We start from the raw sequence: 26,599 nt of genomic DNA on the forward strand, positions 1-26,599 counted from the left end.
GGAAAGGCCATACTATCTCCGTCATCTTTGATATGTTTTGATCTTAAAAAGAAGTGGTGTATTGAAAGGTGATACTGGTGAAACCTAATGAGTTGGGGGAATGACACTAATGTTCCCAACTGAGTTAGTCTAGCAAATGATAAGTCTTTACTGAGGTTTTAATGAACTAAACTTGGCTTTCCGCAAATACACCTAGAGCTTAAGACCCCTAGATGCAACACTTACTCATTTATGTTAGTATTAGTTTGCGAGTACTTTAAAGTACTCATGGCTTTGCCCTGGCTATTCAAATGCCAGACTTTGAGGAGGAGCAACGATCCTCAGGAGGACAGACAACAGGAGGTCTACGATAACTAGGCTCGTCTCCCAACGTCAAGCGTTGCCTGTGGAACAGATAGTCCACTACTACTACGCTTCCGCTACTTATGTGTGCTGTTGAACAATATATTCGTGTAATATTGGATCATGTGATCCGTGGTTGTAAGACAAGTATGTGTTGTAATAAATGATGACTCTGAACTACTTACTATTATGTCTCGCAAAAACAATCTTAATGGGATTGCGATGTATGATATAATAGGGCATCTGGACTTAAAAATCCGGGTGTTGACAAGTTGGTATCAGAGCCATTGTTTGACCTTAGGAGACCCTAGTTAGAATGGACGTATGACAAACTTAGTTCTAAAAACTTAAATGGAATAGTTATGAAAAATATACTCATACCCTTACCCTTGAGATCTGTTTATAACAAGTATGGAATATTAGTTGCAAATACTTAAAATTTTGAGCACCTCCACCACTCTAACTTGCTCATCAATTCTCTCTACAGATGGATCAGCTTATCCCGACGGAGCCTTTCGTTGAGACCCAGGTGTACGACCTGGCCAACGGAGGGGATCTCATCTTTGAGAGGGACCTTGTCGCCCTCGCAGAGTTCCTAGGACGCACTCCCCCGGTGTTCTACGGAGGAAAAGTTGCGGACCAGCCCGGAGGACAACTCCAGTGGGTGATCATGGCTAACCTCCCGGGGAAGCCGGAGTCGCCCATGTTCCGCCAGATCCAGTTCTCTCTCCGAGAGAACACTTGGCTCGACGGACTGGCACGCGCTCTTCAAGAGGCCCTCGCACGTCTGTGTGGGCAAAACTCGCTGGCTATCGAGGGGGAGCGCTTCGCACACCTCTCGAGGCACACCTCCCTCGGGGTTCCCATCACCCTGCCCTTCCACCCCGTGCTGAGGCATCACGTGGGTCACATGGACTACATGCTGTTCGAGACTCAGGTCAAGCTGGACAACTCCCGAGCATACGCCAACCACACATACCTTCAGCTGGACCAGCATGCGGAGACCATCAAGTTCCTCGCCAAGGAGCGTAGGGAGCTTCGCCAGCTGGTCACAAAGAGGGACTCCACCATCCACCGCCTCCGCGCCAGGATCGCCGCTCTGAAGGAGACTGTCGCCACCCAGGCGGAACAGCTCCAGGCACTGGAAGAGGAAGGCGAGGGAGAAGACATCCAAGGGGATGGCTACTCCTACGTGAGCAACGACAACGACTACGAGGAGGAGGAAGACGGAGATCTGGACTTCCACCAGCGCCTGCCTGCCGGGATGGACACCACTTTCCCGCTCCGCATCGATGGAGAGTAGTTCCCCCTTCACATGAGCACATGCGTAGTAGGAGTTGTATCGGTCCTATGTATCCCCCCCTTGTATCGTAGATTGTTGAAAGGGTTCTTCAAACCCTCCCGAACATTTGGCTTGTAATATCTGCTACTTCCGTAACTCTGTTTGTGTGTGTAATATTATCACTATTAGTTTCATCATCTGAATCAAGTTTTAAACTTTGTGAAATTGCATTCAAAACAAGCCATAGAGAATTCCCTCTCATCTCATGATCCCTATCACTGTTCAGATGGCCCCTCCAGCCCGCAACATGACGCAGGAGGCAATGATGCAAATGTTGCAACAAATGATGGCTGATAGAGAAGTGGAGAGAGCTGAACGGCAAGCCAATTTAGCAGCTCTTCAACAGATTGCCCAGGGTAATCAAGGTCACGGAAACCATGACCATCCAGGGTCAAAGTTGAAGAATTTCCAGAACACCAATCCTCCGGTATTTAGTAAAACAGAGGAGCCTCTCGATGCAGACGATTGGCTCCAAACAATGGAGAATAACCTTGAGGTTGCCGGAGTGGAAGAGAACGAGAGAGTACTATTTGCCACCCACTACCTAGCTGGACCTGCCCGTGCTTGGTGGACAAGTGCCCGCGCATTGAATGCAGGGCAAATGATGACTTGGGCAGATTTCAAGCTCAAGTTTAGCAAATATCATGTGCCCCCGGGTTTGATTAAGAAGATGAGAGATGAGTTCAGAGAGTTGAAGCAGGGTCGCCTCACCGTAGTGGAATACCGCGACAGATTCCTCACTCTGTCAAGGTACGCCCCGGACGAGACGGACACCACCGAGAAAAGGAAGGAAAGGTTCTTGAATGGTCTGCATGATGAGATGCAGACGGTGCTGGTCAACATTCCTTTCGCGGACCTCGAAGCTCTTGTGGACTCCGCCATTCAGATGGAAGGAAAGCTCAACCAGGCCAATGAAAACCGCAAGCGCAGAATGATGCATCAGAGTGGGCCCAGCAATACCCCCAGGTATCGCCCCAGCTCAAGCGGAAGCTTCGCCCCCAGAAATAATAAACCCCCTATGCAGCACCCACGTCCGGGTTATCCAAACCGGAGTGGAGGAAACCCCAGGCCAGGAGGCCACCCCAACCACAGCAACTTCAACAACAACACCTTCAACCGCGCTCCACCTCGAGCCCCCAACCACCACAACAACACTCCCAACACTGCTCCGCGGACTGGAAGTAACGCGGTCCCCATCACCCCCAAGGACAAGTCCACCATCACCTGCTACGAGTGCGGAGTGGTGGGGCACTACTCCAACGAGTGCCCCAAGAGACTCGCCAAGACTGCCGCCAACACCTCCGGTCCTGCTCAGCAGCAACGTCGTGTCGCCAACAACAAGAAGTTCGCCCCCAACAACCCGAACAACCGTAGCGGCCGCCTCTTTCACATGAGTGCGGAAGAAGCTCAGGAAGCCCCAGATGTGGTGCTGGGTATGTTCTCTGTTAACTCAATACCCGCAAGAGTGCTGTTTGATTCTGGAGCATCGCATTCGTTTGTTACTGAAGATTTTGCATGCACTAGTAAGATTCAACCCATCAGTTTGAAGCATGTCATGATAGTTCAAATACCTGGTTCAACCACTAAAGCTAGAAAAATTTGCAAAGATGTGCCAATCATAATCCAAGAAATTGAATTTTATGCAAATCTGATTGTTCTGGGAACACAAGGTTTGGAAGTAGTCCTGGGTATGGACTGGATGTCGAAACATCATGGGCTAATTGATTGTGCCAAGAAGGCCATCACCATGACTAGTAGCACCGGAAGGTTAGTTGAGCACATATCCGAAAGGCTGCCCAGAAAGTTTACTTGCAATCAGAGTTTAGTAAAACCCACCTTGGATCAGATCAGGGTCGTTTGTCGATATCCTGATGTGTTTCCTGATGATCTACCCGGTATGCCCCCAGATCGGGATATCGAGTTTATTATCGAGTTAATCCCCAGAACCGGACCTATAGCACAGAGAGCCTATAGTATGAACCCAGCAGAATTAGTGGAGCTAAAGAAGCAACTGGATGATATGCTATTCAAAGGTCTGATTCGACCAAGTGCGTCGCCTTGGAGGTCACCGGTTTTGTTTGTCGACAAAAAAGATGGTGCAAATCGCTTATGTACGGATTACCGTAAGCTTAACGATGTCACCATCAAGAACAAGTACCCGTTACCAAAGATAGAAGAGTTGTTTGATCAGTTGACCGGTGCCAAAGTGTTCTCGAAGATTGATTTGAGGACAGGTTACCACCAGCTTAAGATTCGAGCTACCGATATCCCCAAAACTGCCTTCACCACCAGATATGGATTGTACGAGTACAATGTCATGTCATTTGGATTAACCAATGCCCCCGCTTATTTCATGAATCTCATGAATAAGATCTTTATGAACTTTCTGGATAAGTTTGTCGTTGTTTTCATCGACGACATCCTTATCTACTCCAAGTCCGAGGAAGAGCATGAGCATCACCTGGAAGTTGTCTTGGACACCCTTCGGGAGCATCAGTTGTACGCCAAGTTTAGCAAGTGTGAATTCTGGTTGAAAGAAGTAGGATTCTTGGGTCATATCCTGTCTGCCGGAGGAATAGCCGTTGACCCCTCGAAGATCAAGACTGTTGAAGAATGGAAAGCCCCGACCACTCAGACCGAAGTCCGTGCGTTTCTCGGATTGGCGGGATATTACCGCCGATTCGTTGAAGGATTTTCGAGCATAGCAAGACCGATGACTCAACTCTTGAAGAAAGATAAGAAGTTTGAATGGACGGAGAAGTGCGAGGAAAGTTTTCAACAACTCAAGCTTAGATTAACCACAGCCCCAATACTGATCATGCCGGACATCACCAAGCCCTTCGACGTCTATTGTGATGCATCCAAGATTGGTCTTGGATGTGTGTTAATGCAAGAAGGCAAAGTAATATCATATCTATCAAGACAGCTGAAGCAGCATGAGCAGAACTATCCAACCCATGATTTAGAGCTAGCAGCCGTGGTTTTAGCACTGAAAGTTTGGCGTCATTACCTCATGGGTAATAGATGCGAGATTTACTCGGATCACAAAAGCCTGAAGTATATCTTCACGCAGAAGGAGCTGAACATGAGGCAGCGCAGATGGATAGAGCTAATCAAGGATTATGACATGGAAATCCACTATTACCCCGGCAAAGCCAATGTGGTAGCGGATGCCCTGAGTAGACTGCCATGTCAGTTGAACTCCATGTTAGCAACTGAGCAACCCAGCCTGTTTGAAGAGTTTGAGCAGTTTAGGCTTGAACTGGTTAGCGAAGGATACCTTGCCAGCATTGAACTCCAACCCACCCTGATTAGTCAGATCAAAGAAGCTCAGAAAGGAAATGCTAGTATTGACGGAATCAAGAACCAAATAGCAGCCGGAAAAGCACCGGGATTCACTGTAGATGAAGAAGGAGTACTATGGTATAACAAGCGCCTTTGCGTACCGTCAGACTCAGAATTGAAGCAAGTTATCCTGAAAGAAGCCCACGACACCCTGTACTCCATTCACCCCAGAGGAACCAAAATGTATCAGGATTTGAAAGAGCAATTTTGGTGGCATGGAATGAAGAGAGAAATTGGAAGCTACATCGCCAAGTGTGACATCTGTCAAAGAGTCAAAGCAGAACATCAACGCCCTGCCGGACTTTTGCAACCCCTACAGATTCCCGAATGGAAGTGGGATTCTGTCGGAATGGACTTCATCACCGGACTGCCCAAATCCAGTAAAGGAAATGATTCTATCTGGGTAGTGGTCGACAGGTTGACCAAAGTCGCCCACTTCATCCCCGTCAAGACCACCTATCAAGGGCCAAGACTAGCAGAGTTATATATCTCCCGGATAGTCAGCCTGCACGGAACCCCAAAGTCGATAGTATCCGATAGAGGATCCCAATTCACCTCCAGATTTTGGCAGAAAGTACATGAAGGACTCGGAACTCGGCTGAATTTCAGCACAGCCTATCACCCGCAGACGGATGGATAGACTGAACGAGTCAACCAGATACTAGAGGATATGCTGAGAGCTTGTGTACTAGAGTATGGATCCAAGTGGGAAGACTGCTTGCCGTACGCAGAATTCTCGTACAACAACAGTTATCAGGCCAGTCTGCAGATGGCCCCCTTTGAAGCCTTGTACGGAAGGAAATGCCGTACCCCCCTGAATTGGTCGGAAGTAGGAGAGAGTCAAGTCTTTGGACCAGATATTCTCCGAGAAGCCGAAGAGAAGGTTCACAAGATCCGCGAGTACCTCAAGACAGCCCAATCAAGATAGAAGAGCTACGCCGACAAGAGACGCCGAGAGATGACCTTTGAGATCGGAGATTTCGTATATCTCAAAGTGTCCCCCCTCAAAGGAATGCAGAGATTTCAGCTTAGAGGAAAGCTTGCACCCCGATATGTCGGACCTTTCAAGGTCCTGAGTCGCCGAGGAGAGGTATCATATCAACTAGAGTTACCAGAAGAAATGTCAGCGGTGCACAATGTGTTTCACATCTCCTTACTCCAGAAATGTTTAGAAGTCCCAGAATCAACGGAAGTCTTCAAGAACATCGATCATCGAGCTGTAGATATCAACTCAGACTTGACCTATCGCGAAGTGCCAATTCACATACTGGAAGAAGCTTTCAGAACTACCCGCACCAGGAGTATCAAGTTTCTGAAAATACAATGGAGTAACCACACCGAAGAAGAAGCCACTTGGGAGAGAGAAGACTTCATGAAGACTGAGTACCCAGACCTCTTTAGTACCTAATTTTTCTTTAAGATCTCGGGACGAGATCTTTTGTAAGGGGGAAGGGTTTGTAACATCCCAAGTTTTAGTAATAAAGATCAAACAAGAAAGTTCCCCAAACTTCAAATTTTGCAACTAACAAAAACTTTTTATGCATATAGTGCCACTTATAGTTTCATGCTTTTTGAGTGAAATCTTTTTGTGCAATTGCCATGATGAGTGTTAGTATGATTAACATTAGTGATTTGAACCCTAATAAAAATCATAAAACCCTAATTTGAGGAGAAAAGAGGAAAATGGGAAAAACCCATATTTCACTCACATACACATTATGCAATTTTGCAAATCTTCACCCTAGGCCATATTTGCTTGCCTTATGGTTTCTAAAACTCATATATAACTCAAACTAACACAAATGCATCAAAGAAACCAAATTCAAATCAAACGAAAATTCAAAATTTCCAATACATATGATAATGGTCACATGTGACCAAAATATTTTCTTCTCTACTTTGCCCCCCTATATTTCTTAAAACCTCAACTAAACTTTGTCAACCAAAGCCAGGTCATCCAAGACCATGTCAAGGTGAGTACTTTTCATGTTGACCACCATGGCTAGAGTTGACTAGGTTGACCAGAAATTAATTGTCAAAACAGGATCTGAGAAGAAAAACAAGATGATCCCAAATTTGAATCTTTGCAAAACAGCTCCAAATTGAACCTAACCACCACCAATACTTCACATATATTTTATAAGTAAGATTCACCAAAAAGAATTTCAAATTTTAAATCAAAACTTCATGCGGCCATTTCATCGAACAGGTGGCAGGCATGAATTCAGATTTGAGTGGCATGCTATTATCCAACAGATTTGAGCCTAAACCCCTTTTGAAATGTGATCATCAGCTTCCCCTACACCCCCTGCCTCTAGCCCAGTACTTGCCTGGTTGAGTAAAGTCGAGGAGAAACCCTAAAGTATGCAAAACAATGCCATGCCGGCCACCCTTGGCATCCCCATCTCTGGCCTCCCTCTCAACCTTTCCTCTTGTCTCTAAGCATCTCTGGAGTACCACGATCACGCCAGTACCACACACTCGATCGCCAACGCATGGCATTGGCCAGAACGGGCACGCCCAAAACTCGCCAGTACATGCCAGTCGGCACGGTGAGCGCGCACTGGGCGCGCCAGTACGTCGCGCGCTCGAGCAGCCTACGCCTCCCCTGCAAAGCCTATCGCTGCATCAAGCACCGCCTCTGCGCCCTCTAGCCACTAGACACGATCGATCAACTGCGGCCGCCTCGTCACCGTCGTCCTCGCCGGCGAAGTACCGCGGGTACTGCCGCACTCGAAACGAGTTCCTGAACGATTCTTTCACCCTTTCTCTGCGCCAGCTAGTCCTCGAGCATCGCCAGGACGACGCCTACAAGATGCTGTCCTCGCCTTGCCCCTTCGACCGCCGGAGACGCCGCGCCATGCTTGCCCCTTCACCGAGCCCCGCAGCACCCCTCGACACTATAAATAGAGACGTCGAGCACCAGTTCTTCACACCAGTCGCCTCTCCTCTTCTTACTGATCCTCCTCACCACCGTAGTTTGCTCGATTACTGCCGGAGGAGCCTCAATTGCAAGATCGGAGTCGCCGGAGCCCTCAGATCATCGCCAACGGCCCGACGCCTCCCCACGCCTCGCCATCGCTTCCCGGGGCGCTTCCTCACCGTCGACAACGCCGCCTCGCACCAAGCAGAACCCCGCGGGAACGTAGGTGAGCCCTCCGACCCCCTAGGCTCGCCGCCAGTATGCCCATCGCTCGTCGGAGATGACGACGATCACTCACCGTCGATCTCATTTCTAATCGTGCGGCCTAAATTCCAGATACCGTTTCGCGTGGTTAAGAGTCACTGACAGGTGGATCCCACCTCGTCAGGGCAGCCCACTCGCACCCGTGGCTTGTTGGGCTGCGCAGTGTTTCGCGAACCGTTTCGGCCCAGTAGAGTTTCCCGCCTAAGCCCACGATTTCAAACTGAGTTTAATCTAAATTCAAATTTGTTCTGCAGATGGTTTAGTAAAACTTGAATATTTTGAAATCTGCCAAACCAATTTTTGCAAACTTTATACCTTTGGAAAGCCCATGAATTTATCTAACCAATGCCACTGGCCCCATCCCCAATTTCGAAGTAGAATTAATCTACCAAAAATAACAAAACAAGTACCTAGGCAGATTCAAACATTATTTAAAATTCAACCATAATTGATTTTAAGTTGATTCCAACTCTCATGGTTTACAAATGATGTACCTTAATTGATTATGCAATAATATAACCAGGTTGTTTGCATGATCATGGACTAGATCAAAATAGTGGCTATGGAGCCATTTCTAGTCCATTTTAAACTTAAAGTTTTAAATTCTATAATTAGTATGAGAGCCCCTCTCTCATTTAAATCTTGATCTTGAGTAATACAAGCAGAGGAAATGACCTAGTGTTAAGAAGCCTCTGATTGTATTTACTTCAAGTTCTTAAATCCTTTAAGTGCTAAGTTTAAAATGGCATAAGGTGTGTCACCTTATTTAAATTGTTTCCTCTCATAATAGATATGAAGTGTTGACCAGGGTCAACCTATATTTCATACCTTATTATTATGAGTGAGAATTAAATCTTGAAAGAATATCATAAGGAGAAAATAGTTTCTCTCCAAAAGATGAAATAATATTTCCACTAAATTTTGATAAATAAGAGGGAATTACTCCCCCTCTTAAATAAGCATGAACCAAGTAGTCCACTTTGATTAAATTAAGTGTGATGTTAATACTCCTTGAATGAGCTCTTTTTGTGTGTTTAGTTTAGTATACAAGATTGGTTTGGTGTTTATACCTCGTATTCGTATATAGACGCTAGTACGGAAGAATACCCGGAAGAGGAGGAGACTCACTATCAAGAAGAGGAAGATCACTTTGACCAATACCAACAAGGCAAGCTAACCCTTGCTAAACACAAGTGCTTAGCTCCACAAGAGCAAAGGCACCACCCCAATTTACTTTTATGTATTACCTATCCCATGTTTTTTTTACTTACTTTTACTTTTGCCTATTTATTTCAAAGTACTTTTTGATTCATGATTCACTTGGTCTAGAGTAGAACAATATTGAAGTTAGTTTAGTACAATCCAAAGCTAGTTAGCACCCCTCATATAGTTGCTAGTGCTAATCAATTAAAATTGACTACTCTAGATGGGAACATGGTGAAGTGAAATGACTTGGGTTGAATAAGGGTTGATGGTGAATATTGACCAAGAGAAGATGGTGATTTTTGATAAAACTGATGATTGGGTTTGAATGCGATACCCTTCCAATTATACAAGTACCCCCACAATACCTGATTATGGGTAGGGCTTAACTAGAAGCTTGTGTACTTTAGTATGGGTTCCCTCTAAACACACATCATAGGGGTTACGCCGAGGCTGCCTCCGTATATGAGAAATGATGTGAATAGGAGGTGAATGTACGACCCAAGCCCTGTGCAGTTCCCGGGTTAACAGTTGGTTTTCACCGGGAGGCCAAGCTCATGGGGAGAGGTGCCTATACTAGTATATATAAGTGAAAGGTTATGGTTGATGATCCGCGTACTGAGTTACGATGATTCGAGGTTATTCTCGACGGATGTAATCAAAAGTTGTGGCACAAGAGTACAACCTCTGCAGAGTGTTAAACCTATTCGAATAGCCGTGTCCACGGTTACGGACGATTGGAAAGGCCATACTATCTCCGTCATCTTTGATATGTTTTGATCTTAAAAAGAAGTGGTGTATTGAAAGGTGATACTGGTGAAACCTAATGAGTTGGGGGAATGACACTAATGTTCCCAACTGAGTTAGTCTAGCAAATGATAAGTCTTTACTGAGGTTTTAATGAACTAAACTTGGCTTTCCGCAAATACACCTAGAGCTTAAGACCCCTAGATGCAACACTTACTCATTTATGTTAGTATTAGTTTGCGAGTACTTTAAAGTACTCATGGCTTTGCCCTGGCTATTCAAATGCCAGACTTTGAGGAGGAGCAACAGTATCCGGAGGACGGACAACAGGAGGTCTACGATAACTAGGCTCGTCTCCCAACGTCAAGCGTTGCCTGTGGAACAGATAGTCCACTACTACTACGCTTCCGCTACTTATGTGTGCTGTTGAACAATATATTCGTGTAATATTGGATCATGTGATCCGTGGTTGTAAGACAAGTATGTGTTGTAATAAATGATGACTCTGAACTACTTACTATTATGTCTCGCAAAAACAATCTTCCTGGGATTGCGATGTATGATATAATAGGGCATCTGGACTTGAAAATCCGGGTGTTGACATAAACCCACACTGATTTCTATGTACTACCTTCAAAGTCCATTTCTGCAACCTCATAGCAATTATCTTTGTCAAAACTTTCAACACATAATTCAAAAGTGAGATTGGTCTGTAATCATTGACTGATTCAGGTGTGAGCTTTTTAGGGACCAAAGTGATGAATGAACTATTTAAACAATGCAGGCTGATCTTTCCTTCCCAAAAATCATCACAAAGCTTATAGAAGTCAGGGGCTAAAATATCCCAACACACCTTTAAGAACATGCCATTAAAACCATACGGATTCTTCCTTTGTGAATGGAATGACACCTCTTCCAGTCCCTCTACTCTCTGAAATAACGCTGCAAGATCAAAGCAAATGTCCGGGGTATTGGAGACCCCCATTCCACTCTTGAAAGAATTAAGAAAACCAACAGCTTTCCCTTCATGACTCTCTGTTCTTCTTCCATCCTCCAAAGTAATAGAAAGAATGGAGTTATGTCTGAATCTTTCAGTAGCACAAGCATGAAAGTACTTGGTATTCTCATCACCAACCTGTGCCCAACGATAAGTACACCTTTTCCAGTATTTATTTTGGTAGTCCAACATTCTATTAATGTGCCTTTTGAGTATAACTCTGAAATTCTGTTCTTGAATAAAAACCGGTCTCTTCTCTTCCAGACTATCAAGTTGAAGCAAGATCGTATTGCTATTCTCAATCATAAGTTTCAGTTTTGAAATGCCCCTACTCCAATGTTTTAGCCGACGTCTTACATTTTTATAGCTTTGCAGAAATGAGGGTGGCACTATTGCTAGCCCGGACTAGTTTTTCCCATAAACTTTTAACAGTTTCCTTGAAGCCTGGATGGAGAGGCCAATAATTTTCAAATCTGAAAAGTTTACTTCTAGGAATAGAAGTTTCAATAGACACAAGACATGGTGCATGATCAGATATAGTTTTAGCAAGTGTCTTGACTGCAATATTGGGGAAAACAATAGTCCATTTAGTAGATGTGAAGAACTAATCTAGTTGCTCTAGAAGAGGTTGTTGCTGCATATTGCTCGAGGTGAATTGCTGTCCTTTTAAAGGAAGTTCAACTAATGCTTGCTGGCTAATCATTTCATTAAACTGCATCATTTCATTATAGTTTCCACCTGGTTATTTTGATTTTCTTCTGATCGCATGAGGTTAAAGTCTCCAAGAAATAACCAAAGGCTGTCTAGGGATATCTCCAAGTTTTTTAACCAATCCAAAAACAATTGTCTACCTGGCGCAGTACAAGTCCCATAGACATTCGCAAGAGTCCAAGTTTTGTTCAGTTGAGTTGATGTGAATTGAATAGACAAAGCAAATCTCTCACGGTGCAAGACATGTCCAGTAAAAATTGAGCTATTCCATATAATCATGACCCCCCCCCCCCCCCCCCCCCGAGGCACCCATAGAGGGATAAACTCAAATTTATCGAATCTTCGAGGGAAGAACTTTCTTATGAAGGAGTGATCAAAATCACTTTTTCGTCTCCTGAATACAGAAGAAGGTTTTTATGGAGGAAAGATAAAAACAAGGAAAGGGTTAATTCCCTTGCTGCGTGGAGCATGATCCGTAAGCCAAATGATAAGGGAGGTTTGGGTATTATTAATCTGCATCTTCACAACAAGACATTGCTTTTAAAACACCTAGATAAGTTTTATAATAATGCTGATGTACCCTGGGTTAAGCTGGTTAGAGATGCTCATTATCATGATACAGTTCCCCATGCTGTCACTATGTGTGGGTCCTTTTGGTGGAGAGGTGTGTTTGGTTTGGTTGACACATGGAGATCTTTGACTGTATGTAAGGTGGTCTCTAGATCAATTGTTTTATTCTTGGATGATAAGTGGCATAAGGATCTGTTGTCTACAATGTATCCCCATCTTTATTCCTATGCTAAGGACAAATTAATTTATGTTAAGGAATTTCTCAGTCTGATAGCTATTCATGAGGCTTTTCATTTACCCCTCTGTGTTGAAGCTAATACTGAGTATAATGCATTACAAGATTTGTTGACTAGTGCAGATCTGACAGAGGATAGTGATAGCTTGGTTTATTAGTTTAATAAAGGAATCTATTCCTCAAGTTCCTTTTACAAGCAGCAATTCAACTCTCTACAGAATCACATTCCTTCCAAGATGGTTTGGCAGTCCAAGTGTATTTCCAATCACATGTTCTTTGAATGGTTGATTATTTATGACATGATTAACACAAAGGACATGATCATTCAGAGGCAATGGAAGGTATATGATGATATTGATTGTGTTTTGTGTCACCGGCATGTGCTAGAGGATTGGAAACATTTGTTCTTCACTTGTTAGTTTAGTTCCAGAATCTGGAAGTATCTACAGATTGAGTGGAGGGATTATTCCGTGGCACAGAGCTTGCCTTTTGCAAAGAAAAGTTTGAAAGGTCCCTACTTTACTGAGGTGGTTATTCTGGCTTGTTGGAATATATGGAAATAAAGAAACAATAAGATTTTTTAGCACAAGATACACTCCTTTAAAGGATGGAAAGCTGGCTTTGTGTTGGATATGACCATGTTCAAGCATAGGGTGAAGGGTTCTATTGCTGACTCCTTGTTATCATGGATTAGTTCACTCTTGTAAGTTCGTTTTGTACATGCCTTGTATATATTGTGTACTATGAGTTTTGATTAATAAAGGGCTGCGGGGGCTTCCCCTGCAGTATAAAAGGTTTAAAAAAAAATGATATCCCCCAAGTGTCTCTAGAAGAAAACGCCATTCTAACCCCCCGTATTTCGAGGAGGAAATAAGAAAAGCGGTTTTCCAGATGGAGCACAGTAAGGCGCCATGTCCGGATGGTTTCCCGGCTGAATTCTACCAGACCTTTTGGGATATTGTCAAGTCCGACTTATTACATCTATTTGCTGAACTCCATGAGCAGCATCTGGATCTGTTCCGTATAAATTTTGGTGAAATTATTCTTCTACCAAAAGTTAATTGTGTGAAACGGATTCAGCAATACAGACCGATATGTCTTCTAAATGTTTGTTTCAAAATATTCACAAAAGTTGCTACTATTCGACTTTATTCAGTGGCAGATCAAGTGGTGCACCCTTCTCAGACTGCTTTTATGCAAGGTAGAAACATCCTAGATGGGGTGGTCATCTTGCATGAGATAATCCATGAGATGCATCGCAAAAATTTGAATGGGGGCATACTCAAAATCGACTTTGAAAAAGCCTATGATAAAGTTAAGTGGCCCTTTCATTAGCAAACACTCAAGATGAAAGGTTTTTCTAAGGACTGGTGCGCTCTTATTAATAACTTTGTTTTTGGTGGTAGTGTTGCCATTAAGGTCAATGATGACATTGGCAAATACTTCCAGACCAGAAAAGGGTAGAGGCAAGGTGATCCCCTATCTCTAATGCTATTTAACATTGTGGCGGATATGCTTGCAATTATAATAGAGCGCGCTAAGGTCGATTGCCAAATTGAAGGTGTAGTTCCCTATTTGGTCGATGGGGGATTATCCATCCTTAAGTATGCCGATGACACAATTCTATTTATGGATCATGACTTGGAAAATGCACGTAATCAGAAATTAGTTCTTTCAGCATTCGAGCAGTTTTCGGGTCTTAAGATTAATTTCTATAAAAGTGAATTGTTTTGCTTCGGTGAAGCCAAAGATGAAGCCAACCTGTACGCTGAATTATTCGGCTCTGGGATTGGTTGTTTTCCAATCAGCTATCTTGGTATTCCGATTCACTATCGGAGACTCACGTTGGTCGAATGGAAAATTGTTGAAGAAATACTTCAAAAATGTCTTACTAGTTGGAAAGGAAAATTACTATCCCTTATAAGAAGATTAGTTCTCATAAATTTAGTAATTACAAATATGGTAATGTATATGATTTCTTTCTTCCAGTTACCGAAAGGAGTCTTGCATATATTGGACTATTTCCTATCAAGATTCTTTGGCAAGAGGATAGTGAAAAATAAGTACCGGTTAACAAAATGGAGTGTTCTATGTTGTCCAAAAGATTAAGGCAGACTTGGTGTTCATGATCTTGAAGTTCAAAAACATGACCTTGCTTGGTAAATGGCTAGCCAGGTTGTTAATGGAGGATGGTGTTTGGCAACAACTACTGCGGAAAAAGTATGTTGGCTCAAAGGAGATCTCTCAGGTTCTTTGGAAACCAGGTGATTCACACTTTTGGGCTGGCATCATGGCAACTAAAAAGCACCTTTTCCCATTTGGTTCTTTCTCCATTAAGAACGGGGCGGAGATACGGTTCTAGGAGGATAGATGGTTGGGACCAACCACTCTTCGTGAATATTATCCAGCTTTGTACATTATAGTTCGCCATAAAGAGGATACCTTGCAGAAGGTGATGGAGTCTCCCCTCCCTTTATGCCGTTTAGACGTGATCTTATTGGTCCCTGACTAGATGCTTGGAATGAACTACTTCAGTGGTTAGATTCAATCCAGTTAGTTCAGGGGACTGATGAATTCCGTTGAAGTCTCACCAAGAACGGTGCATTATCGGTTAGCTCCATGTACAAAGCGTTATGTATACCAACCCAACCGGTACCATCTGAAAGATGAAGATACCTCTTAAAACAAAAGTCTTTGCATGGTATCTTCGCCGAGGTGTGATTATTACTAAAGATAACCTTGTAAAATGCAAGGTTGTACGAAATGTGTGTTCTTTCATGAACAAGAGACAATAAAACACCTTTTCTTTAATTGCCGGGTTGCTATATCTATATGGTCAATCATTCAGATATGTTCTACCTTATACCCACCTCGTACACCTCATAGCACTGCAAACATTTTTGGCAAATGGCTAAATAGGGTGGATTCTAGGTACAAAACGATTATCGGAGTGGGGCGATTGCGTAGCATGGTCGTTTTGACTATGTAGAAATGATAAGGTTTTAATGATAAAAATTCATCTATCATGCAGGTCATTTACCGGTGTACAACTTTGCTCCGTTCATAGTCACCACTTCAGCGCTTGGAGGATCGGCGACCTCTATATAGATGTGTCTACACGGTTGGAGAACACAGCTACATAGTTTATTTTCCAACATGGGTGGCTGCATAGTCGGAGGATTGAAGCCAACGGAGCTTTACAGCTGGCTTTTTCCTATCATTTTTGTTTCTCTTTTTTTTTTTGATACTAGACTCTTGAACGTTTGTGTGCATCCTAGTTGTGCAGATGCTGGATGTAATGCTTAAGTTTTTTGAGTAATAAAACGCGTCTTATCGAAAAAAATAAGATTTCCAGTTCTCAGCCCTCCCCAAAATGACTGATTGATTACTCAACATTGCTGATCGGGATATCACTGAATGCTCTAATATAGTATGGTTGCAAATGTGGAATTTGACAAGGCAAAAAGGCGAATATCCCAACGTAGAATGGACAGGTGAGAAAGTTGTGATTGGTTGTTTCATCTGCAAGATTGCAGAGAGTACAGGTATAAAGAGAGCTTCCTACAACAACAAGTGACACTTCAGTACTCCCTCCTTTTAAGTTAAACTTAAATTTTTTAAATTTAAAATTTGAGCAACTATATACAAAAAATAAGTGCATTTACAATTTTAAATGCACATAATATGAATATATATTTCATGATGTTCTAATAATATTAATTTAGGGTCATAAATGTTAACATTTTTTCTATATAGTTGGTCAAACTTTGAGAACTTTAAATTTATCTAAATATTATAGGTATCCTATTTTGGAATAGAGGGAGTATGCTGCGTAGTACAAGGTGTAAATAAACTTAGCTTTAGTCAACTATGTAAACTTTGCTTTAGTCAACTATGATGTAATTAATCCGGTTTCCAACTCAACAACCGGCCGTGTCACGACTCACAAAGCTGGATTCCTTATTAGCCCAAGACAGAGATAGTGCGTTCTCATTCTGTTTCCAAGGACGTTGACGTGCCCCCTCCAGGTTCTCTCTCTTGCCATCGATCTCCTGTCTACAAGCTGTTTAGATCCATGCTTTTCTCATCCTCCCAGATTCTTTCTAGTTTTTCAAGTAAATAGGGATTTTTGTTTTTAAGGTTTCTGCCGGAACCAAACTGTCTCTACCGAGATTGATGTGAATATCGAGTTGGTAGATCTTACCATTGGTCGTATTGGTGTGTGAGCTTGGGATCTTTTCCCCAACTAGAATGCATAAGGAGCTGCTGCTCACCCAAAAAAAGAAAAGAAAATCGAGCATTCCAAGCTGGCTCTTATAATGTATTTTGTTTTTTCTGCACCTGTTATATTTTGGGAAAGTGGACTACCATATAGCCAATTTATGCTCTGTTGTATTGTGATCCAAATTCATATACTAAAGGGAGGCTAACTTCTGACGAGTGGAGCGAGGCCCGTCGCCGGAGGCTTGGGCCGAAGCGTATATATACATCTTGTAAGCCGCCGGCTAGGGTTAATCAGATTATAAGATAGCCCACGGTGTTTGTAAACACCTCCCGATATAGTGAAGTTTTGCTGGCTGGCGCCAGTGGTTTTTTTCCCCTTCTGTGTTGGAAGGGGTTTTCCACGTTAAATCTTGTGTCCCCTACGTGTGTTCTTGTTTCGTTCTTCGTTATTTGCTTGTCGCTTTTATAACAAGTGGTATCAGAGCCCGTGTTTTCAATCTAGGGTTTTGCGACATATCTTCCTTGAAGTTCGATCTACCGCAGCTGGATTATACCACAAGATTTTCTCTGTTGCAAGTGAAGATGAGGGCGATACTTACCCAATCTTCTGATCTGGATGAAGTTCTTGATGGTTTTGGCAAGAAAGATGCCAAGATCTGGACCGATGAAGAAAAGAGGAAAGAACGTAAGGCTTTTTCATTAATTCAGCTTCATCTATCCAACAATATCTTGCAGGAAGTGCTGGCTGAGAAATCCGCAGCGGCGCTGTGGTTGAAACTGGAAACGATCTGCATGTCCAAAGATCTAACCAGTAAGATGCATGTGAAGATGAAGTTGTTCTCGCACAAGCTGCAAGAAGGTGCGTCAATGATGAATCACCTATCGATCTTTAGAGAGATCGTTTCTGATTTGCTGTCCATGGAGGTAAAATATGATGATGAGGATCTCGCTCTTATACTGTTAGTCTCATTGCCTAATTCTTTTGCGAATTTTCGAGACACCTTATTATACAGTCGTGATGAACTAACCCTTGCCGAAGTTTATGAGGCCCTCCAGCAGAGGGAAAAGATGAAATCTATGGTGCAGGCAGAGGGTTCGTCATCTAAGGCAGAAGCACTGCAGGTCCGAGGCAGGACCGAGAACAGAAACAACAACTACAACAACTACAACATAGATAAGAGCAAGACCGACAGAGGTCGCTCAAAGTCCAAGGGACGAGATGGTAAGTTCTGCAAGTATTGTAAGAAAACTAGCCACAATATTGATGATTGCTGGAAGTTGCAGAACAAAGAGAAAAGAAACGGTACTTACCAACCGAAAAACAAATCTGAGGGTGATGGTAAGGCTGCCGTTGTTTCCAGTGATAATTCTGATGGCGATTGCCTAGTTGTGTTTGCTGGTTGTGTTTCTGGTAATGATGAGTGGATCCTTGATTCTGCCTGTTCGTTTCATATTTGCTGTAACAAAGACTGGTTCAGTTCTTATGAGTTTGTGCAAAGTGGAGATGTTGTGCGTATGGGAGATAACAACCCACGTGAGATCGTGGGCATTGGCTCCGTTCAGATCAAGATGCATGATGGCATGACACGCACTCTGACAGATGTGAGACACATACCTGGCATGGCCAGAAATTTGATCTCTCTCAGTACCCTTGATGTTGATGGGTACAAACACCCCGGTTCTCGCGGAGTTCTGAAGGTATCAAAAGGTTCTCTCGTTCACATGATTGGTGATATGAATTCTGCAAAGTTATATGTTCTTAGAGGTAGCACTTTGTCTGGTATTGCTGCTGCTGTTATTCCTGATGAACCTGGTAAAACTAATCTGTGGCATATGCGTCTTGGACATATGAGTGAACATGGTATGGCAGAATTGCATAGGAGAGAACTGCTAGATGGCTGCAATTTGAGTAAGTTTGAGTTCTGTGAGCACTGCGTTTTTGGTAAGCATAAAAGAGTTAAATTCAATACTTCCGTTCATATCACTAAAGGGATTTTAGATTATGTACATGCTGATGTGTGGGGACCTTCCCGCAAGACTTCTCTTGGTGGTGCAAATTACATGCTTACTATCATAGATGATTACTCCAGAAAAGTGTGGCCTTTCTTTCTGAAACATAAATCTGATGTGTTTGATGCTTTTAGAAAGTGGAAAGTTATGGTAGAGAAGCAAACAGAAAAGAAAGTTAAATTGCTTCGTACTGACAATGGCATGGAGTTTTGTTCTACTGTTTTCAATGATTATTGCAGCGACGAAGGCATTGTCAGGCACCACACCATCCCATATACTCCTCAGCAGAATGGTGTGGCGGAGAGGATGAACAGAACCATCATCTCCAAGGCTCGCTGCATGTTGTCCAATGCTGGTATGCATAGACGTTTCTGGGCTGAAGCAGCCTCCACCGCTTGTTACTTGATAAACAGGTCACCTTGTATTCCGCTTGATAAGAAAACTCCTATTGAGGTACGGTCTGGTTCACCTGCTGATTATTCACAGTTGAGAGTTTTTGGTTGCACTGCTTATGCTCATGTTGATAATGGAAAGCTAGAGCCTAGGGCTATTAAGTGTGTGTTTCTTGGTTATGGTTCAGGAGTTAAGGCATACAAGTTATGGAATCCTGAAACTAAGAAAGTTTTGCATAGCAGGAATGTAGTCCTTAATGAGGCTGTCATTTTTTATAAGAGTTCATCTACATATGTTACTGATGCTGCTGATTTTTCTGATAGTTCTGATGATGAGCAACAGAGGATCAGCGTGCAGGTGGAGAACGTGGAGGAGAAAGAAAATGATGTTGCTGAAAATGATAACACTGTTGTTCATCACTCACCACCTGTTTTGCAGCAAACAAATGGTTCCATTGCTGCTGATAGACCGAGGCGTAACAAAGGTCCACGTCCTCGTTTAATTGAAGAATGTAATCTAGTTCATCATGCTTTGAGTTGTGCTGAACAGGTGGATCATGATACTGAACCTGCTACATATACTGAGGCCGTTGCATCCGTTGACCGCGTGAAGTGGATTTCTGCTATGCAAGAGGAGATGCAGTCACTTGACAAGAATGGCACATGGGATGTTGTGCCCTTGCCTAAACAAAAGAAGGCTGTCCGCTGTAAGTGGATATTTAAAAGAAAGGAAGGTTTGTCTCCTAATGAGCCTCCGAGGTTTAAGGCAAGGTTGGTAGCAAAAGGTTTCAGCCAAATTCCAGGTATTGATTATAATGATGTATTCTCTCCGGTTGTGAAGCATAGTTCCATTCGTGCATTCTTTGGTATTTTGGCTATGCATGATCTTGAGCTTGAGCAGCTAGATGTAAAGACTGCTTTTCTGCATGGTGAGCTTGAGGAGGAGATATACATGGACCAACCTGAAGGTTTTGTTGTGCCTGGTAAGGAGGATCTTGTTTGCAAGTTGAAGAGGTCTCTTTATGGTCTGAAACAGTCTCCAAGACAATGGTATAAAAGGATTGATTCATTTATGCTTGCACATGAGTTTAAGAGATCTAAGTATGATAGTTGTGTTTATATCAAGTTTGTTAATGGATCGCCAATATACTTGCTATTATATGTTGATGATATGTTGATTGCTGCCAAAAGCAAGAAAGAGATCACTACTTTAAAGTCACAGTTAAGTAGTGAGTTTGAGTTGAAGGATCTTGGTGCTGCTAAGAAAATACTAGGTATGGAAATTACAAGAGACAGAAAATCTAGTGTGTTATTTCTTAGTCAGCAAAATTACATTCAGAAAGTTCTTCATCGTTTTAATATGCATGATGCAAAGTCAATTAGTACACCAATTGCTTCTCACTTCAAATTGTCAGCATTGCAATATCCTAGTACTGATGAAGATATTGAGTACATGTCTCGAGTTCCATATTCTAGTGCTGTTGGTTCCTTGATGTATGCCATGGTTTGTTCTCGTCCTGATTTATCATATGCTATGAGTTTGGTCAGTCGATACCTTGCTGATCCTGGTAAAGAACATTGGAAAGCCGTTCAGTGGATTTTCAGGTACCTTCGTGGCACATCCAAAGCTTGCTTAAAGTTTGGCAAGACCGGTGAGGGACTCGTAGGCTATGTGGATTCAGATTTTGCTGCTGATTTGGATAAGAGAAGATCCCTCACAGGTTATGTGTTCACTGTTGGTGGATGTGCTGTGAGTTGGAAGGCAACGTTACAATCTGTTGTTGCCCAATCTACGACCGAAGCAGAATATATAGCGATTAATGAAGCTGGCAAAGAGTCGGTTTGGTTGAAAGGTTTGTATGCTGAGCTTTGTGGAGATGATTCTTGCATTAACTTGTTTTCTGATAGTCAAAGTGCAATACACCTTACTAAAGATCAAATGTTCCATGAGAGGACAAAGCACATTGATATCAAGTATCATTATATTCGCGACATTGTTGCTCAAGGTAAACTGAAGGTATGCAAGATAAGTACTCATGATAATCCTGCTGATATGATGACAAAGCCAGTTCCTGTTTCCAAGTTTGAGCTTTGCTCGAGCTTGGTTGGTATAACTGTTTAGCCCAAGTGGCTGTTGGCGCCAGCAAGTGTTTTTCCTTTGATGTTCAGGAGATTGTTGAAGTTCATGCTACAAGATGGAATTTGTCTTAAGGTGGAGTTTGTTGTATTGTGATCCAAATTCATATACTAAAGGGAGGCTAACTTCTGACGAGCGGAGCGAGGGCCGTCGCCGGAGGCTTGGGCCGAATCGTATATATACATCTTGTAAGCCGCCGGCTAGGGTTAATCAGATTATAAGATAGCCCACGGCGTTTGTAAACACCTCCCAATATAGTGAAGTTTTGCTGGCTGGCGCCCGTGGTTTTTTCCCCTTCTGTGTTGGAAGGGGTTTTCCACGTTAAATCTTGTGTCCCCTGCGTGTGTTCTTGTTTCGTTCTTCGTTATTTGCTTGTCGCTTTTATAACATGCTCAACTAATACTCTGTGCTCTGTGTGCTCAAATTTTCACCCGTCTAGTTCCTCCACCTGCTTGTATCTGCCTTTGGCCATTGTTTCTCTTTTCAAAATGGGGTCATTTTTTGTTAACATATTCTATCTATAATGTAAACATTTATGTTATTTCAGGTACCAACTTTCTTTTCATTTTTCTTCCAGAAAAGTAAACTAGTAACATGGGCAACACACCTGGCGCACCAAAGGGGGGCACACCAAAGCCTATCTCGTTCCATTTGTTAGAAAAAATTATAAATGATTCCTCCAGACAATGGAGACTTTGTGGGGGTGCATATGGCGCTGTTGACCTGGTACGGTTTAAGGTCTCTACTTCTATTGTTATAATGGCATCTTATTGCATACTTGGTCTACTGCTGCTACTGTAGTGGGATTTTGTATTTCTTAGTTTTTTTTTTACTTTTGGTTGTGTGCACCCGTATTGACGTTACGATATTGCATTGTTGCAGAGGCTGGGTGTAATTGGTATCTCTCGATATTAATATATTTTCTTTATAAAAAACAAATTGTACATCACCAAAGTATATCGGTTGCTGCATATTCAAGCAAGATTATATATGTACCAACATCTGCTATACAGATGTTGCATATGCTGCTATATTTAGAAAACTGAACAATGTATGTGAGATGTTATATAGGGAGAGGATAAAGATGGAGAAAAGATTGTTGTGAAGGTGCTTAAAGACGGTCTAGACCTTGCAGCTGAGTAATTTGAGAAGGAGTATCAAAACCTTGCAAGTCTTCACCACAAAAATGTTGTTCGGTTAGTTGGATATTGCCATGAAACTAAGAAAGAATGTCTACCGTACAATGGAAGGATGGTTTTTGCTGACAATACTAAGATTGCGCTTTGCTTTGAGTATAACTAGGAAGCATTGCCGCCGCGCCCGTTGTGCTAATATGTTGTTAAAAATTGTTAGTGTTATCCTCTCTGGAGAGTGTTTTTGATAGTCTACAAAGCTATGTATCTGAAGAATAATGTTTCAGACGTGTGGTAGAGCAGATTATTTTTCTTGTCGAGACTATGATGTTAAACTCTGATAAGCAAGATGACTCACAAGCAGTGGATTGGGTATCTTTAATAAGCAGCAGATGCCCAGTGTCGGGACATGCCAAAGGCTCTTTCTAGCTGAGACAGTAATTAGGTTCATAATACTATAGTAGTACATAACATCCAGAGTGGTCAACTCTAGCAAACATTACCTCGGAAGCACTTGCTGCCTAGTACGGTAGGTAGGTAGGTTGACAGTACTACTTTTTTGCTTTGGGTTCTCAAGCTGAATTGATCTGTTTTTGTAGACAGATCTTCGCTGCTGCTGCGAGAATAAACCGAAAGGTAAAGCTAGCATGTTTTGCAATAATGATATTTGATGTGTTCAACTTGTGGTTAAATTTAGTTCTTACCTCGAAGTGCTAAAAGTTCTTTGTTGATCTGGTTGCTGTAGTAGCTGATGCCTTGGCCTTTCTCTTCTTTTTTCAGTCGTGGAGCTGACATCTTCAAAAGAGAAAATTATTGTTTAGTAGACGCGTTTATGTAGAAATTGTATACTGGGCAAATTTTATTTCTAGAAAATCCGAGTAATAGTAACTCTGTAATTTTCACTTACTCTTCATTCGAGGCAGCTGAGGCAGCTGTCGTCTGGCCGGCATGGTTCCTCAAGCTTTGCTATCCTCTAGTGCATTTGTCATTTCTTCAGGTGAATAGAGTACAACAGATTTTTCTGGGTCTGTCAGGGTTTCTGTGCTGCTGTCTGATGCTAATGCTAATGCTAGAGAAGTGGTGCCGGTTAGTTCAGAGTTTGGAATACAAAATGTTCAGTATGTGACTGCTATGAAATATTCAGTACATGAAAGATGCAAATAGGGAAGCTAGCCTTCTAAATATGCCAAGATCCAGTGTTTTACTTCCTGCAAAATATTAAAGCAAATGCATACATCATGCTGTAGTTGTTGTTTTTATGATCAGTTAAATTGACTATTTCAAGAGGAAACATGGTAGGAACAGATCAACGTTACCTCCAAAAATCGTTCTCAAGGTAGGCATGTCCATTGTCATTCAGTTCGAGCAAACTAAAAACCAGCAAATATATTACTGTTAAGTTATGGTTAATCATAGTTCTCAACAATATATTCTACCCATCCCATCAGACATTACCGAATCAGCCTCTATATATTCTCACGTACCTGTTCAAAACAGCCTAACGATAATGAAACTGTCTGCTACAAATAGTGCGGCGTGGTTATTTCCCAAGAAACTACTCAACACAGTAAGAATGGAAGGACTGAACCAACTTGGCTCGGGAGCTTTTATCTGTTTCTTTCCTCTATATAGACCTCGTGGGTTTAGGTCCAAGTTTGATCCTCCATATCTCCTCATCGCTCTCTACACGTGCAGTTCACCAAAGCTCAGCTCAGCCTATTGATAATCGAATTGTTGTAGAAATGTTTTTTTGTCAGAAAATGGTGCTGAAAATTTGAACCCAAGAAACATGTTTGAAATCATCAAAAAATTGTACACGCTAAACAGCATGTTTCTGGTACCAACATCTACACTTGGATGAAAAGGGTATGTGTATCAGTTCATTGTGCATATAAATGTGACAATAATATTGGGAGAAAAGATCATGTAAAAAAGCTTACGAAAAGACCTGTAAGAAGTAAGCCGTCATCAAATATTAGATTAAAGTGGTCATATGGTTAAGGGGATGCACTGTGCTTCATTGAGAAGTTCACGTTATGATTTTATCAGACAACTTCTTAGCTGGCCACCACTTTTAGAATTGATGAAGACCACACAAGCGAACAACGCAGCATGGTAGGCGACAAAATCTAGGTTGACAGAGGATAAAAATAAAATGTTGGGATCTATCAAAGAAGCTGACCGAGCGCACCTGTCGGCTGGGCTAGAAGAGGAAGGCATGTAGGAAGAAGAGAGACTCACCGAAATGCCACACCTCACAAAACACTGCTGGAATCTTCTTATTCTGTAGATACATGGATGCACATCAATTCAGTGTCTGCATATCAACCATGATTTAGTGCGAACTACCATTAATCAGCAGGTCCACCAATGGAGCCATACCAAGTGTTGTTTCAACTTTGATCAGGCTGACCATCTTATGCAGGCAAGCATTTTCTGAAGTTTTTCCCCTTCTCATTCATAATAATATGAAAGGAAGAGAAACATGTTCAATCGAAATATAAAGAAAAGGAGATAAAATACCTGAACAATCAAATGATGAGCGATGAAAATCCTATAACACCGAGGAAATATGAAAAGAAGGTCGAATTCGTCCTCCATTTTCCAGAGAAGGTCTCTACATTCTACAACACAAATTAAGCCAAAATTATATCAATTTGCTCCCAGTATGAACATACTCACAGGAAGAACACGTCACAATATCTGATGATCATAATGTAAGAAAGAAATATAACTTGGTATGGAAAAGTTTTAATAAAAAGATGTGCACATAGATTTCAGCTGACCTTCTGAAGTGGTATTCTAGAGGAGATAACACATCGTCCTCCAAAACGTAGTTGACAACAACCTGCCGTTGTAGCCCGACTGCCGATCTCAACGCACAGCATCAGACCTTGCAGACCAATCCGCGAGCAATAGCACACAGGATGAAGGCGGCATCACGGCTCATCAATCAGCCGAGCTGAAAGACTGCGGGGCGGCCGGAGAGCGCAACGACGGTAGGAGGGTGCGGAGCCGGCCGCACGCAGCAGTACATCGGCCCGCGCAGCGGCCATGGGCGTAGTGGGTCGGCAGCCTTGCCGCTCGGTCGTCGCACACGCAACGCCATGAGGGGCGGGCAGTGGTTGCATCCAAGCGGTGGCACGCGGCGGCTCGCCTCCCCACCCTAGCAGCAGCGGAGATCGTGACACCGGCGACCTCCCCTAGGGAGAGAGGCGGCGCCCCGTGTGGGTCCAGCAGTCTGTCCGCCGCAGCAGTCCTGCTGTGAGCGTTTACCAGGACGGAGTCCCCCTTTCCGCTGCGCACCTCGCGCTTATGTTGCCCGCCCCCTCGGCGCCGACGTCCTCTTGACCTCTTCCATCTCCATCTCCGCTCCAGGCTTTCCTCTTCTCCCTCCCCCATCTCCTGTTCGAGGTTCTTCTCATACGCGTTCATCGCTGCTTCATTGGCTTCCGATGAAGGCGAGGCGGGAGGACCTATCGCAAGAAGAAGACGGCTCAGCAGTAACATATCGAAAGTAACATCTCGAAGCACACGACGACGCAGATAAGAAGGAGGCCGGACTCGCCGCGGTGGAGGATGTTGGCGCCCTCGGCCTCGACCTGACGGCCAGAGGGAGAAGAGGCTGCCGGGCTGCCGGTCGGAGGACACGGAGGGAGGCACTCGGGAGTCGGGAGGAAGAGAGAAGAAAAGACACGGGACAAAGCAACCGCAAATGTTCTATTGTGAAGATCATGGGCACCGCTTTGACTCCGCCGCTTTGACGGAGGCCTTAACAAAACAGGAAGCAAATTCAGTGATCCGTTCTTGCCGGTAACCGGTCACCTGCCCATCAGTAAAAAAAGCAAAATAAATTTAACCAGCAATTGGAACATACAGTAAAGTGCACGTGGCATTTAATGTATGGATGAAAACCATAGAAATTGGCTCATGAACAGTGGCCAAGTAAATCTGGAGGCGTTAAATTGATTGAACTTTATATAGGGTATAATGTGTGGTCCTCTACTTGTACTAGGAGGTAGGT

The 26,599-nt window shown here is 43.1% G+C and overlaps 2 long non-coding RNA genes across 3 annotated transcripts; both read right to left on the reverse strand.

The window, feature by feature from the left end:
* Positions 1-23,659: 23,659 nt before the first annotated feature.
* LOC127298670 (uncharacterized) lies at positions 23,660-24,586 on the reverse strand. 2 transcript variants are annotated; one of them, XR_011745904.1, is made up of 4 exons: positions 24,524-24,586; positions 24,060-24,291; positions 23,892-23,945; positions 23,660-23,783 (listed from the first exon to the last, which is right to left on the reverse strand). It is a non-coding gene; the product is annotated as an uncharacterized lncRNA (long non-coding RNA). The 2 variants fall into 2 exon arrangements; XR_007850032.2 differs by lacking the exon at positions 24,524-24,586 and having other exon boundaries at positions 24,060-24,341.
* Positions 24,587-24,590: 4 nt separating this feature from the next.
* LOC127298671 (uncharacterized) lies at positions 24,591-25,940 on the reverse strand. Its single transcript, XR_007850034.2, has 3 exons — positions 25,362-25,940; positions 24,958-25,199; positions 24,591-24,859 (listed from the first exon to the last, which is right to left on the reverse strand). It is a non-coding gene; the product is annotated as an uncharacterized lncRNA (long non-coding RNA).
* Between the last annotated feature and the right edge of the window lie 659 nt (positions 25,941-26,599).

Source organism: Lolium perenne, chromosome 5 (assembly GCF_019359855.2).
Source record: "Lolium perenne isolate Kyuss_39 chromosome 5, Kyuss_2.0, whole genome shotgun sequence".
Taxonomy (NCBI): Eukaryota; Viridiplantae; Streptophyta; class Magnoliopsida; order Poales; family Poaceae; genus Lolium; species Lolium perenne.